Here is a 14,664-nt window from a genome sequence, read left to right as displayed (position 1 = left end):
AAGCATTTAAAAAAGGATCTATAAACTCACCTTATCAGCACATAAGGTCATTCACCAAAATATGACCCAAACTCGAAATGCAAAATAATCGTAGATCTCAACCTAGAGAACATATGTTGGTCAATACATGTCTAACAAGCTAGGTCGGGTCATAGTGTATCACAATCCTAATGCTCGAGACCGACATGCAAAAGTTAGCAAAAGTCATCTCAAAAGTTAACCTGACTCAATATGATCTTTAAATCTATACATGTTTATTATATTAACATAGTATAAGTCTTGATAATTGAACGAAATTATAGTTTATCAAACTCAAAATATTATTTATTTCAGGAGCTGTATTATATTTGAATTATCATGGCAATAGAAAATATTTTATTATTTCGCATAGTTTTCCAATACTTGTAAAATCAGATTATAGTGTTTATAAAGCTTTAAAACATGATAAGACAGTAAACCTTGACAATTGTTCAACAAAACGAGACACGCTTTATATAGAAATTCATTTACTCGATTAGTAATATTTGAAAATTCAATTTATCAATCTCATAGGCAAGTTGTTTAAATATTAATTAAAGTTTCAAACACAATTTCAATTAACGTTAACCATAATTCAGTTGACCATATCTTTTAATCCGTTCATCGAAATCACGCGATTTCTAAATGAAAAGTTAATAATTTTTCGCCAGCTTTCCAAAAACATGCATATCATATACTTTATATCAGTAGCATATGTATCAAATTCGCGATTCATCATAAACTATCTAACGACAAATTAAAGCATACAAGCATGCATAAACATATATACTCGAGCACTAGACATGGATACACTATTAATATATAGAAGATAAGATGTGAATGCTCACGTATCAATATTGTGATTCAATATTGTAGGAAAGTACGTAGACGCAACAGAGATGATAAACATTAGTTTGATCTCACGAGCAATACCCCCGAACCATACCCATCACCTCCTTAGCTATAACCCATAATTTTCTTAGTTCTATCCCGCTCGAAAAAACCCGTTTTGAAATAATACGCTCATGACCTCGTCGTAGTATTTTATGTATAATACTAATAACAACGGTAACGATATCTGATAATACTAATACTAATAATAATAAGATTAATATTATTAATCTTAATAATAATAATAATAATAATAATAATAATAATAATAATAATAATAATAATAATAATAATAATAATAATAGTAATATAAATAATAATAATACAAAGAGAATGAGATAAGAATATGTGTGTGTGCCTGCAACCAGAAATCGACGAGCTTTATAGACTTGGTCTGAAAATCAACCCCATGCGATCGCATGGGTTTCATGCCCATTTGCCATGCGATCGCATGGCCAGCTGGTACGCACCCAATATATTTTGTTTTCTTGTTTGTCGACATATTTTTCACTGTAGCAATAGTGTATTTACGGTAGCAAATAGTGTTTACTGTAGCAAATAGTATTTACTGTAGCATATAGTGTTATACTGTAGCAAGGTCATTTTTACTGTAGCAAATAGTGATTTTCGAAAACACTGTAGCAAAATAATTTTTACTGTAGCAAATAGTGATTTTCGAAAACACTGTAGTTTTTCGGGTACTGTAGCAATTCGAAAATACTGTAGTAAATTAGTGTTTTACTTGTTCATCTTAAACGTTTTAGTTAACTTATCTAAATATCAATCGAATCAATAAACGAATGTTACTATCGTTTACTAAATAACTTGAAATTATATATATGTATATATATTTATTTAATATACATAAATCAGTTTTTAAATACACATTGCAAGTTATTTATGAATAACTAATATTCCAACTTATTGTATATGTATGTATATATATGTATGTATGTATGTATGTATATATATATATATATATATACACAAATAGATGTTCGTGAATCGTCGGTCAATAGTCAAGGGTTAACTGAATATATAACATTAGTTCAAAAAGTTTGAGAATCAATATTACAGACTTTGCTTATCGTGTCGGAAACATATAAAGATTAAGTTTAAATTTGGTCGGAAATTTCCGGGTTGTCACATTAAACAATTACTCTTATACACTAATCCTAATTATTCAATTTCTGCCAAATACGGAGTACGGACTAACAACATGGCGACATCAACAATCCTAAAACTTCCGCAGTCATGTATTCTAAACCTAATTCGCTATCTTCTGGCTCTATTCGACTTTATGGCAAGATATCGCAGTCTTAACGATGATAGCTGAAACCGGCAACGCTTTCACAAATAACTTTAGTGGTGCCTCGTGTAGTTGGTTTTGTAATGTTGCTTAATGTAGATGGTATTGTTCAATGGCGAAGCTTTCCAATGTCTGGGGTGGGCTCTTACCCCCCCCCCCCCCCCCCCCCCCTAAAGTCTGAGTTATAGCTTAAGTTTTAGAGAAATTTTTACTACATATTCAGTTGGATCAGTGGTCTTGAAAATAATTCTAGTATTTAGATGCGAAAGTTGATGCAGGTTCAATTCCTTGCTCGCTTTTTTTTATTACTCCATCATATTGGTGAAAACTTTTAAACGGTATTTTTAGTTGATAATAATGTATGTTAAATAATCAATCGAAAATTAAATATATTTTTACATAATATTTAGTTAGATATATAATCAAAATTTGAATTAATATAATCTTGTCAAACAATATAATTATGTCACTTTTGATCTAAGTTTATGAGTTTGAATAAGTTTTTGTTAATTTTTTTTATGTCTATGATAATAAATAGTGAAAATATACCTTTTTGTTATATACTTTTATTGATTCTTCAATACTTATTCAACTTTTATAAGTGTTTATATAGATATCTTAAATTGTTAAATTAGACTTTATCGAGCTTGACAATTAATTTGGGACAAGGGAAGCATGGTTTATTCACTTATTTTCTATAGATAAATACATATATGCTTTTATAAAATACGTAAAATTAATATTATATATATACACTAAAATAATTTGGTCTTCTCGATAAAACATGTGAAGTTCGCCCAAAGTGCACAACTCTTCAAGCTTCGCCACTAGTATTGTTTCAAGTATATCAATGTGTGGCCGTGCTATTATCGGACATAGTCATCCTTCACCCAAAAAATACGTTACAGTATGTTATCATTATTTTCATTCATTAATTATAAATTTTATGTTATAAATATAATAATTGAGTTTTGTCCAATTTAGTTGATATAGTTGTTAGTATGTTAACTTGCTATGTGACCACGTTGCAGTAATGGAATTTCAAAAACAGGTAAGCTATTCTAAATTGAGTTGATCTGCTTTTTCTAATTTTTGATAAGGTTATAAGTTTACTTGAAGTTGTTTTTTTTTTTTTAAAACAAGAAAGACTTATATTAAACAATCACGAATAGTACATGTGTAAGACCCAAATATTGATTGTACATAATGTATTTATGGTGTATGATGCGTGTATGAAGTGTACGTGTTGCTTGCTCGAACGTCGAAGGAAACTGGACGTTGTTTGAGGTACAAGGTGTGTACGTACCTTTTCAACCTCAAATAAAGTTTGTGTTGATGTTTCAAAGCCTTACCATTGGAAAGAAAATCTCATTACGTTTCCAACGATATTTGATTCATCGAAAACGGAGTTACGGTCGAAAAGTTATGGCCAAAACAAGTTGCTGAAACCTGTTTTGGGCTCGACCACAATTTCCAGTTATTTGGAGCGGCGCTCCACCTTCTGGCGCGGCGCGCCGATTGGGCCTGATGCGTTTTTTCAGCATTTTAAGTGTCTAAATGAAGGGTATTATGGTCCTTTCACTTGTGGACGGATTTGTGGCCTTAATATCAGTTTTAGATCCACTTTTGGATCATTTTGGCATCCATTCATCACTCCCAACTATCTAGAGAGAGAGAGAGAGTGATTCTAGAGAGAGATTGGAGGTTTTGGTGAAGAAGAAGCTCAAATTGTTCAAAGTCTCGGGTTTTAAAGTTGTCCCTTTCGTTCTTGGCTACGCGGTGATAGTATTGGTAAGCTCAAACTCCGAATTTCATTTGTTTAACTTGATATTCAATTTAGGGTTTTGAGTTAATTTGTTGAGTAACCCACTTAGGTGATGAAATGGGTTTATGGTGACTAGTTATTCTTGTCACTTGGCGGGTTTTGGGTTGGATGACGTTTTGGCCTTGATTAGGCTTTGGTTTGGAGTTTAATCACTTGGATTAGTGATTATGGAAGTATTGGAACCCATTTAGGGTAATTTGGGTGACTAATTGTGACTTTGGGTCAAATTAGGTTTTGGTGGTAATTATGACCCGATTGGCGAATTAAGGAGGTTTATAAACTTGAAATGGATTAAGTTGAAGTATTAAACAGAGTTAAATGTGTTTTGGTGTCAAACTTGTAAAGGATGAGATTTTGACCTTTATGGGTCAAAATTAGGGTTTAAGTGTCAAAATGGGTATGACACGTGTTTAACACTTGAGTTCGGGTTTATTTAGCATATTATGACCATTCTCACTTGTGTTAGTGATTATTGGTTAGTTCGGATACGGTTTGTGCTTGGAAGTGCATTTGGGTCGAAATTGCACTAAGGGTCGAATTGGGTGGTTTGTAAATCCATCCTAATTGTGTTGTGATATTTGTGATAATGGAATAGGTACTTTCCATTGACGAGTTGCGGATTACTTGGAAGCATTCTTCAAGACTTCAAGGTGAGTGATAATATCCTATATGCATATGTATGTGTAGGATGGGTGCGGGTCGGGTGAAGTGATTCTCGGCTATAGAGCTCACTTCACATATAGGTGGATTTGATAGACTTGCGTTTAGATCCAATTGGCACGGTTGTGGCGTTTTGGTTGACCATATTTGGCGAGGTACACGTTTTGTGTGTACAACATCACACGTGGTTGTGATGTGGATGATATAACCCCAATGGCGAAGGGTTTTGAGTTGGAGAAGTGAATCACGTGTAGTTCGGATTCACGATGACGCGTGTAGTTCGGTCATCTTATCAAAATGAATCTCGTGTAGTTCGGATTCATAGTGACTCGTGTAGTTCGGTCATCTTATCAAAATGAATCTCGTGTAGTTCGGATTCATGGTGACTCGTGTAGTTCGGTCATCTTATTGAGGTAGTAATCTCGTGTGGTTTCGGATTACTAAGGCTCGTGTAGTTCGGCCAACCTCGATGTTGTGAAGATAGTAATCTCGTGTGGTTTCGGATTACTAAGGCTCGTGTAGTTCGGCCAATCTTCATTGTGGTAATTGGTTCTCGGTATTGGGTTAAGGTGTTAACCTTGTTCGTTTATATTGTTATATTAATGTATTGTTGTGTTGTAGCTAACCCTCCGGGTGTAGCTATTTGGCGTTGTTCACATCGTCGTTGGTGAACTTATATTGTTGTTGTATCTTTAGCTCGTTGCTTAGAGATCGTACGGTATGCTTAGTGTAGTGCCTTATATGGATGCCTCGGTATGCGGTATTTGTTATTTTGTGGCGTGTCCATTTTATACATATATATGTATGTAGTATATTATCATTCACTAAGCGTTAGCTTACCCTCTCGTTGTTGACTCTTTTTATAGATTGCATGCGGATGGTGGCTCGGGTAAGCGCGAGGATTAGAGGACTTGCATAGTTTGCGTAGAAGGCTTACTTTTGGATTTATTAGGATTGGGTAGCGTATCCCCAATCGCCATGCTCGGCTTTGTTTTGTATTAAAAGTCTTATGGTCGAAAATTGTATTTTGATACTTAAAGGGTAATTTGGGTCGATGTGGGCCCCGCTTCGTAAACATAATTTTATTAATAGAACGTGCTAGTTTTTATATATGGAACATGGGGTTAAAAGCGTTACGCCTAAATATGTCGGGAACTAGTCAAACATTCTCGCATTTAAAGACTTTCCGGACAGTCAGGTTTGGCGCGCCGCGCCAGGTGGCAGTTCAGCATTTTTTTTTTTATTTTGTATTTTCACGTGGTTTGTTCGCGGGTTGGTTTGGGTCGTTACAAGTGGTATCAGAGCATGGTCTAAGGGATTTAGGTGACTTGAGATAGGTGCCTAGACTTAGACTTGTGTGTGCTTAAATTGTTGCGGGACTTGTAGGATTACGGGTCGGAATGGGTTTGGTTAGTGCCTTTGCTATAGGTTGACTAACGTTTATATTAGTAATGCGGATATTATTAATATGTTGTGTGTTGTGATAATAATTCTCGCGTGTGTTTGTACCGCGTAGAATTTTGGTTGTGTTTGTGTATATCATCGAGCGAGACGGTCGTTGTACTAACGAGTCGATGCGGCATGTGTGCGTAATAAGAACTTGCAAACCTTATTACGGGTGCAAATCGTGTCTAACAAGTGATGTACGATGAGTGTTTAGCAAGATGGGGATGTGTCGTGCGTTCGGTTTTACACGTTCGTGGACTAATCGTTTTGCATTCTTTAGAATGACGACGCGAAACGAGACCGAGGCGAATGACGCGGAGTTTAACACTAGGGTTGCGGCCGCCGTTGCGGAGCAAATGGGTGCGTTAGAAGAAAGAATGGAAAGGAGGTATTCCGAACTTCAAAGTAGTGGTGAAATGGAGCGTTATCTTAAGAGCTTCATGAGGACTAAACCCCCGATGTATGACGGAAAGCCGGATCCTTTGGTAAGCACAACTTGGATTTCGGACGTAGAAGGGTGTTTCCGTACTATTGATTGCCCTCCCGAGAGAAAGACGAGACTCGCTACGAGTTTGTTGCGGGGTAGGGCAAGGGATTGGTTGGATGGTAAGATTGATCTTGTCGGTGGTGAGACGTTTATGGCTTTATCGTGGGACGGCTTTAAGGAGGAATTCTTCGAGGAGTTCCGGACTTCGGCCGATTTGTGGGAATTGCGTAATGAGTTGCGAAATTTGCGACAAGGATCTATGGATTTGAGTGCTCTCAAGACGACCTTTATGGCGAAGGCTCGTTTTTGTCCGGAGTATTTGGGAAATGATCGTTTGTTGATGGGAGATTTCTATCGGACCTTGAATGATGACTTGAAAAGTAAAATTAGCCGGGGTCAAGCGAAATCGTTTTCGGAATTATTTGACTTGGCTAGAGGTTTCGAGTCGTATTCACGATCGAAAAAGGGTGAACCTTCAAGTGAGCGAAGGGTCGTTTCTTATGGTGCTCCGAGTAAGAGGGCTAAGGGTTCGAATGTGAGCACGGGTGGTACGCGAACGGGTATGTCGGATTCTAGTGCGGCTAGATGTTACAATTGTGGCATGAGGGGTCACAAGTCTTGGGAATGTTCGGTACCAAAGGGTGATGGTATGGTGTGCTTCAATTGCCAAAAAGAAGGACATCGTAAGTCGGAATGTCCCAAGTTAGCGGGGACGGGTGCGGCCAGGAGACGTTAAGGTACGTTTAATTTTGATAAATATGTCTTTTGATTATTTATTAAATGCCGTTTGAGTTTGAGTTGCGTGCCTTTGTTGTGCATGTTATGCTATGGGTGAGGTTCCTAATGGAAGTACCCTATGTTGATGTTTGATTGACGGGCGAAGGGCGTAAGACTTGGTGTAACCAAGCATTCCTTAGTATTTGGAAAATGTTTCTACCAAGCCACGGAAATGGTTTTGGTGTTTGGTTGTTAAGCGCGTGTTCGCTTTTATGTTGAAGTGACGAATAATGAGGTTCGTCAGTTGGTTGGAACCCTTGAGATCGAGTGTTTTAAATCTCGATGTGTGTTGGTAATGGAGTCTTTATGATGCGACATTAGGTGCCTCTTTTATACCTACTAGCGTGGTGTTCGACTCGATTGTGTTGCGGTACACTTTTCGTACAAAGTGTTTAAGGGTTGGTTAAAATCCTTCGTGTGCTCAAGGTTGGAGCAAGATGTGGTAATGGGTCGTGTGAGCCCAATTGTTGGTAAAGTCTACCTGTGGTAGCATTGTGCGGTTGTACGAGTTGTGAATATGGAACGTGGTTCTAAGTGGGGGAGTTACACTCCCGCACGAGGAAGTTTTAGTGTGAGATTTCGGATGATGCTATTGGTAGATCCGGAAAATGCTGTCGAGACCAGGTTGGGTCGATTTGTGGTAGAGCACAATTTTGGATAAATTGTACTTATGATTTTGGATTTGAATTATCACCAAGGTGGTAATGTGGTAAATCTCGTTGAGGGATAATGGACGTATTTGGCGAGCAAGGTGAAATCCTCCGGTTAAGGGAGGTGTGTGTCGGGTCTCTTGTGGAGAATTATTGTTTGGTACCTATGTTTGGTATAGGTGGTTCTTGCTCGATTATGGTATGGTTGTTTGATGAAGTATGATCTTTAGGGTCTGCTGACTTCATCATGAGCGTGGTGTTATATCGGTGAAGCATGATCTTCGGGTCCGCTGACTTCATTCGGTGTTGTGATTGGTGGAGCATGACCTTCGGGGTCCGCTGACTTCATCATGAGCGTGATGTTATATCGGTGAAGCATGATCTTCGGGTCCGCTGACTTCATCCGGTGTTGTGATTGGTGGAGCATGACCTTCGGGGTCCGCTGACTTCATCAAGGGAGTAGTGTTATGTCGGTATGGTGTAACACTATCGGGAAATGCGAAGTACCGGTGGGAAATGCGAGTACCATTCCTATGTTGAGATTGTGAATCGCGTGTGGTTTCGGATTCACGATGACGCGTGTAGTTCGGTCATCTTATTGGAATGAATCTCGTGTAGTTCGGATTCATGGTGACTCGTGTAGTTCGGTCATCTTATTGAGGTAGTAATCTCGTGTGGTTTCGGATTACTAAGGCTCGTGTAGTTCGGCCAACCTCGATGTTGTGGAAGTGAATCTCGTGTAGTTCGGATTCACAAATGACTCGTGTGGTTTCGGTCATTGTATTGAGGAGTGAGTCTCGTGTAGTTCGGATTCATAAATGACTCGTGTAGTTCGGTCATTCCTCCGGGATAGTGACTCTCGTGTAGTTCGGATTCACTATGGCGCGTGTAGTTCGGCCATTCCCGATTTTTGTTGTGGTGAAGGTAGTGAGTCGCGTGTAGCTCGGATTCACTAGGGCGCGTGTGTTTTCGGCCAGCCTTCGTGTCATGTGATCTATTGGTTGTTTGATACACCAATGGTAGGGTCGTAAGGACCATGTTGCGGGAACTATCGGTCATTTTATACATCGATGGTGGGGTTGTGAGGATCATGTTGTGGGATTAGTGAGGCGATAGCCGTGTTTCGCTCACATGTTTGTTACGGGTGTGACGATGGTTGATTTTGTACACCTTAGGATTAGCGTTGCCATAGTCGTTTTGGGCGCTTTTGGTTTTAGTCGTTGCTTATGATGTTAGGATAGTGGCGTATTGGTTGTATTGCGCACTACAAAGGATGTTGAGTGGTAAGAGTAATCCGTGAGGATTCATGTGGTTCGATCTTCAACGTTCGGATTGTTGACTTTAGGATTTAAACTTGGTTGATTTTAGCATTGTACTTGGTAATGATACGCTAGAGGATTGATATCTCGGTTCGAGATTGGTTGAGTTTCCCGATGTGAGGGATTGAGCATGGTTTTAGTGCTCGGATTGTGAATTGTTAAATCGCGTGTGACGATTTTGGTTGTTAGAGGTGATTCATTGGGAAGAGTTGCCTAGGAAAGTCGGATTGGGACGTATGTTTGAGGACCGTGGAGTGTGGTCCGTTTGGTTAAGTGACGAGGATCACGAGGACGTGATCGAGTTTAAGTGGGGGAGAGTTGTAAGACCCAAATATTGATTGTACATAATGTATTTATGGTGTATGATGCGTGTATGAAGTGTACGTGTTGCTTGCTCGAACGTCGAAGGAAACTGGACGTTGTTTGAGGTACAAGGTGTGTAAATACCTTTTCAACCTCAAATAAAGTTTGTGTTGATGTTTCAAAGCCTTACCATTGGAAAGAAAATCTCATTACGTTTCCAACGATATTTGATTCATCGAAAACGGAGTTACGGTCGAAAAGTTATGGCCAAAACAAGTTGCTGAAACCTGTTTTGGGCTCGACCACAATTTCCAGTTATTTGGAGCGGCGCTCCACCTTTTGGCGCGGCGCGCCGATTGGGCCTGATGTGTTTTTTCAGCATTTTAAGTGTCTAAATGAAGGGTATTATGGTCCTTTCACTTGTGGACGGATTTGTGGCCTTAATATCAGTTTTAGATCCACTTTTGGATCATTTTGGCATCCATTCATCACTCCCAACTATCTAGAGAGAGAGAGTGATTCTAGAGAGAGATTGGAGGTTTTGGTGAAGAAGAAGCTCAAATTGTTCAAAGTCTCGGGTTTTAAAGTTGTCCCTTTCGTTCTTGGCTACGCGGTGATAGTATTGGTAAGCTCAAACTCCGAATTTCATTTGTTTAACTTGATATTCAATTTAGGGTTTTGAGTTAATTTGTTGAGTAACCCACTTAGGTGATGAAATGGGTTTATGGTGACTAGTTATTCTTGTCACTTGGCGGGTTTTGGGTTGGATGACGTTTTGGCCTTGATTAGGCTTTGGTTTGGAGTTTAATCACTTGGATTAGTGATTATGGAAGTATTGGAACCCATTTAGGGTAATTTGGGTGACTAATTGTGACTTTGGGTCAAATTAGGTTTTGGTGGTAATTATGACCCGATTGGCGAATTAAGGAGGTTTATAAACTTAAAATGGATTAAGTTGAAGTATTAAACCGAGTTAAATGTGTTTTGGTGTCAAACTTGTAAAGGATGAGATTTTGACCTTTATGGGTCAAAATTAGGGTTTAAGTGTCAAAATGGGTATGACACGTGTTTAACACTTGAGTTCGGGTTTATTTAGCATATTATGACCATTCTCACTTGTGTTAGTGATTATTGGTTAGTTCGGATACGGTTTGTGCTTGGAAGTGCATTTGGGTCGAAATTGCACTAAGGGTCGAATTGGGTGGTTTGTAAATCCATCCTAATTGTGTTGTGATATTTGTGATAATGGAATAGGTACTTTCCATTGACGAGTTGCGGATTACTTGGAAGCATTCTTCAAGACTTCAAGGTGAGTGATAATATCCTATATGCATATGTATGTGTAGGATGGGTGCGGGTCGGGTGAAGTGATTCTCGGCTATAGAGCTCACTTCACATATAGGTGGATTTGATAGACTTGCGTTTAGATCCAATTGGCACGGTTGTGGCGTTTTGGTTGACCATATTTGGCGAGGTACACGTTTTGTGTGTACACTATCACACGTGGTTGTGATGTGGATGATATAACCCCAATGGCGAAGGGTTTTGAGTTGGAGAAGTGAATCACGTGTAGTTCGGATTCACGATGACGCGTGTAGTTCGGTCATCTTATCAAAATGAATCTCGTGTAGTTCGGATTCATGGTGACTCGTGTAGTTCGGTCATCTTATCAAAATGAATCTCGTGTAGTTCGGATTCATGGTGACTCGTGTAGTTCGGTCATCTTATTGAGGTAGTAATCTCGTGTGGTTTCGGATTACTAAGGCTCGTGTAGTTCGGCCAACCTCGATGTTGTGAAGATAGTAATCTCGTGTGGTTTCGGATTACTAAGGCTCGTGTAGTTCGGCCAATCTTCATTGTGGTAATTGGTTCTCGGTATTGGGTTAAGGTGTTAACCTTGTTCGTTTATATTGTTATATTAATGTATTGTTGTGTTGTAGCTAACCCTCCGGGTGTAACTATTTGGCATTGTTCACATCGTCGTTGGTGAACTTATATTGTTGTTGTATCTTTAGCTCGTTGCTTAGAGATCGTACGGTATGCTTAGTGTAGTGCCTTATATGGATGCCTCGGTATGCGGTATTTGTTATTTTGTGGCGTGTCCATTTTATACATATATATGTATGTAGTATATTATCATTCACTAAGCGTTAGCTTACCCTCTCGTTGTTGACTCTTTTTATAGATTGCATGCGGATGGTGGCTCGGGTAAGCGCGAGGATTAGAGGACTTGCATAGTTTGCGTAGAAGGCTTGCTTTTGGATTTATTAGGATTGGGTAGCGTATCCCCAATCGCCATGCTCGGCTTTGTTTTGTATTAAAAGTCTTATGGTCGAAAATTGTATTTTGATACTTAAAGGGTAATTTGGGTCGATGTGGGCCCCGCTTCGTAAACATAATTTTATTAATAGAACGTGCTAGTTTTTATATATGGAACATGTGGTTAAAAGCGTTACGCCTAAATATGTCGGGAACTAGTCAAACATTCTTGCATTTAAAGACTTTCCGGACAGTCAGGTTTGGCGCGCCGCGCGGCCTATATGGCGCGCCGCGCCAGGTGGCAGTTCAGCAATTTTTTTTTTATTTTGTATTTTCACGTGGTTTGTTCGCGGGTTGGTTTGGGTCGTTACAACATGGTTGACTGGGCACCCTTAACAGCACGATACATCACGAAAGAAATAAGAAAAACAAATTACATCGCCCTAAGCGAATTGCAAAGATTGCAACTAACAAAAGGAGTTAAAACTAAGGGTGTGAGAACCATTGTAGCCAATCCATAATATGACCCTTGCAACGTCGTGAAATCCAATCATATGAAAGAACTTGAACCTCACTAAATAAAGATGGGACCGTCTCGAGCTTATTCTTGAACACCTTTGCATTTCTATTCTTCCATAGAATGTAACAAACCACCCAACAAACCGCTTGCCATTGATTCTTTTTATGATCCTGTGCTACACCACCGAAAGTACCATTAAAAATATCCTCAAACCCGAATATAGCCGAATTATACCCGCACCATTTAAGAACTTTAGCCCAAATGTCTTTTGCCACTTGACAGGAAAAAAGTATATGCTCCACCGTCTCAATGTCACCATCACAAATCGGGCATCTCACACTATTCAAGTCGATGCCCCGTTTACTTGAAGTTGTTAATGCGAAAATAAATGAGTTTGATTTGTTTGATGTTAACAAGTAAATTTGAAAATGCGATTATGGTTCATAGAAGTTTATAGTATTCAAATGATTTCCATTCATATTTAACTGCGAGCTTATAAATTTGTAATCCTTTGAAAATTGTGCTTATCATCTTCTCAAAAATTTGGAAAGGATTAGTAACTTATAAGTTGTCAATAGCGTAATTATGTAACTACATTAGTTTAAAAGAAGGTAAGATGTTTAAATGTCTAAAGATAAAAACTAAGAAAGTGGGTATCGATTCCGAATTTGGAAGTATTATGTTTGAACTTGCACAATGACTTGACGAAAGTTGACTTGAAGGCTTACTTTTCTGTATTCTGATTTTTCAAAGCCTTCATGTAATGATTTTCATGGAAATTAACATTTGAAGCTTTTCAAGTGTACTCATTTCAGGTCAATACTGATGTTGTCTCACCGTTGCAGGAGCGCCAACATGATATGTCACACCTCCACGCAATTGTAAGCTAGAAAAGTCACTGATGCATCAATAAACATGTTTTTTTTTTTTTTTTTTTTTTAATAACCAATAACCGAGGAACCCCTACTACGAACGGGCACATTGACCCCCCGCAGCGGATAAACTTCGGGACATCAGGAACCCAGGTGTCACCATGTGCCAGTAAATGCACCCTCTAGTCAAGGGTCACAAAGTTCGTCCATTTTGCCAGTGGCTGGATTCGAAACCGTGACCTCTCGCTTCATTGGGGGCCCGGTGGCCATTCAAGTTATGCCTGGATGGTTAACATGTTGTAAACAGCATATGGTGAAACATAGGCTTATTGTGGTTTTGCGTCCAAGAACTGTAGTTTTGTTGAGTCCCCAAAGTAATTAAGGATTTAATTATGACAAAACAGAAATTTATTTGCACTATAATGTAATGTGCAGCCATCACAAGTTTGTTTATGTATAGACATCAAATATCTAATGCCCCGTCCTAATCCATCTGGACGAATACATTACATTTGGTTACATCGCGAGGTACTTGACCTCTATATGATACATTTTACAAACATTGCATTCGTTTTTAAAAGACAAACTTTCATTACATCGAAAGTTGACGGCATGCATACCATTTCATAATATATCCAAACTATGAATAACTTAAATATAATCTTGTTGAACTCAACGACTCGAATGCAACGTCTTTTGAAATATGTCATGAATGACTCCAAGTAATATCTCTAAAATGAGTAAATGCACAGCGGAAGATTTCTTTCATACCTGAGAATAAACATGCTTTAAAGTGTCAACCAAAAGGTTGGTGAGTTCATAAGTTTATCGTAAATAATAAAATTCATCATTTTAATATACCACAAGTTTCAAATACAGTACACCTATCTCGTGTACGAAACTATTTTCATAAATCTTAGTAACCGTACACATATCTCGTGTACAAAAATATCATACACATAACCTGTGTATAAATCATTCTCTCGATACATAACATTCACTTTTCATTCATTACTTGGCTTGGTAACCGTCCTTAACATATAATGCGCATAAATAATATCCCCAAAAACAGAATATCTCGTCTGTATAATATATAAACCTCGAAGTACTAAACACCACGCCCACTAGCTCTTCTGTCTAGTGAACATTCTGGGTGGGGGTGTTAAACCCGGTAGCTACCTTTAGGATTCGCGTGAATTAGGCGTGCACTAATTCTCAAAATTAGTGATGTTCCCTAATTCTTAGGTTACCAAGCAATAATAATCAGGGAAAAAATATTCATATCAATTGTGGCTATTATCACGTCCACATAATTCAATGGTGGCAAT

This window comes from Rutidosis leptorrhynchoides, chromosome 3, assembly GCF_046630445.1.
Source record: "Rutidosis leptorrhynchoides isolate AG116_Rl617_1_P2 chromosome 3, CSIRO_AGI_Rlap_v1, whole genome shotgun sequence".
Classification (NCBI taxonomy): Eukaryota; Viridiplantae; Streptophyta; class Magnoliopsida; order Asterales; family Asteraceae; genus Rutidosis; species Rutidosis leptorrhynchoides.
The sequence above is the reverse complement of the archived record's forward strand: the minus strand, read 5'-3'. Positions refer to the sequence as shown.